Here is a 2,145-nt window from a genome sequence, read left to right as displayed (position 1 = left end):
CCTTCCTTCCTTCCTTCCTTCCTTCCCTTCCTTCCTTCCTTCCTTAATAATTCAGTCAAAAGGCCATTAATCAGCCCAAACAAGAAGAATAGCCTGGCAGGGTTCAGGGCCTGTGCAAGAAAGGTGGCTGAACGAGGCAATTGGCCCAACATGACCAAGTGATTGGTTGCTTGCAAAGAATCGAGTGTATAATATATTGAGGATAACAGAAGCCATCTTTCTCATTGTTGGAGAAGGGAGCCAGGGAAAACTGGAATGAAGCTTAAAGTGTTAGACAGGGATAGTATAGTGCGTGGTTTTTGATATGTATAGAGATAGACATAGAAATAAATATAAAAGAGAGTGAGAGAGAGAGAGAGAGTCTTTCTTAGCTGTGTCCCCTAAGAGAGGGCTTGGGAACAGTAACACACTAGTAGTAGAAAGCACACTTAGCACTGAGATCTGGGTTTCTAAATACTGTTCTCCATTAAAAAGAACTTTCTTAGAGAAAACCGCTGATTCTAGACCTGGTTCTGAGAAAGCACAAGATGATTCTGAAACGTCTTGTACAAGAAAGTAAGGAATGACAGGGACTTGTCAAAAGGACACAGGAACCAGCTTGAAGGGGCTCCCACTGGCCAAATCTAACATATTTTGAGCTTCAAAACAAATAATGATAGTAGTAAATATATTCCATTGAATAAAATAAGAATCCACAAATCCACACAGATATAAATAAGTAAATAAATAAATGAGGAGAAGAAAGGCATTTCCTTACAGGAGAATGCCAACTAATAAATGTAGAAGAAATAATGGAATTAGAAAGCTCTCCATTTGGCAACCATCATAGTAATAACTGATTCGGAGAACAAATATCAAGGTATGTAAATATTCCACATCCTCATCTCCTAGTGGGTGAAAGTTGCATGAGGAACAGGATATTTATATAGCCTCAAAGATCTCACAAAACACTGTAAAGGGAAAACAAGTAATTCTACAGTGGAAAAAACTGGCATATACTACCTTACTCAAATATCAAAGTTAATATCACATTGATGGGACAACTAGACATTGTATCCTACCTGAACTGGCAAGAGTATAACATGATTTTGGTCACATTTCTACCCAAAATGCATAATATGAATCTAATCATGAGGAAACATGAGGCAAACCTGAAATGGGGGACATTCTACAAAAGGACTGGTCTTTATTCTTCAGAAATGCTAATGTCACAGAAAGCAAGGAAGGACTAACAAACTACTCCAGATTGAAGGAGACTGAAGATACCTGACAACTAAGTATATCTGGGATCCTGGATTGGATCCTTTTCTACAAGGGATATATTGTATTTCCCCATGTATAAGACACATCCTTTTTCGAAAATTTTGGGGTCTAAAAATTGGGTGTGTCTTATACAGTGGATGTAGATTTTTTTTTACTTGTACTTCCCGCTTTTTTCGCACTTGTTTTTGCACTCATACAACCACTGTATAAGATGCACCCAGTTTTTAGACCCCAAATTTTTCAAAAAAGGGTGCATCTTATACATGGGGAAATATGGTAATTCAAGCAGTTGCCAACTTGAATGGAGGCCTCTAGGTGAAACCGATAGGGCAGTTCTTTGTTTTGTTCTTGCAATTTTCCTGTAGGTTTGAAATTATTTCAAAATAAAAATATAGTAAAAGCATTTGAGAAAACACAATATGCACTGATGATAAATGTCATCAACAAACTAGGAATAGAAAGGAACTTCCTCAACCTGATTAAGAGCATCTACAAAAAACCCTATAGCTAAATTTATATTAATTGGTGAAAGGCTCAGTGCTTTCTGCCTAAGATCAGGAACAATGATGCCAATAATCACCTCTTCTATTCAACATTGTACTGGAGGTCCTTGCCAATGAAATAAGGTAAGAAAAAGAAATAAAAGTCACATAGGCTGGAAAGGAAGAAACAAAATTTTCTTTATTAATGGACAACATGATCATGTGTATAGATGATTCTAAAGCAGCGGTTCTCAACCTGTGGGTCAGGACCTCTTTGGGGGTCGAATGACCTTTTCACAGGGGTTGCCTAAGATCATCGGAAAACAAAAAGATATTTACATTACGATTCATAACAGTAGCAAAATTACAGTTATAGAGTAGCAACGAAAATAATTTTATG

General features: G+C 37.1%; 1 protein-coding gene across 2 annotated transcripts in view; it reads left to right on the top strand.

Moving 5' to 3' along the window:
* KREMEN1 (kringle containing transmembrane protein 1) overlaps positions 1–2,145 on the top strand; it is an 86,405-nt gene that overhangs the window by 60,548 nt on the left and 23,712 nt on the right. The gene's annotated exons all lie outside the window — the stretch shown is intronic.

The sequence above is a fragment of the Hipposideros armiger genome, unplaced genomic scaffold (genome assembly GCF_001890085.2).
Source record: "Hipposideros armiger isolate ML-2016 unplaced genomic scaffold, ASM189008v1 scaffold_75, whole genome shotgun sequence".
Lineage (NCBI taxonomy): Eukaryota > Metazoa > Chordata > Mammalia > Chiroptera > Hipposideridae > Hipposideros > Hipposideros armiger.
This window is presented reverse-complemented; position numbering and strand designations above follow the sequence as displayed.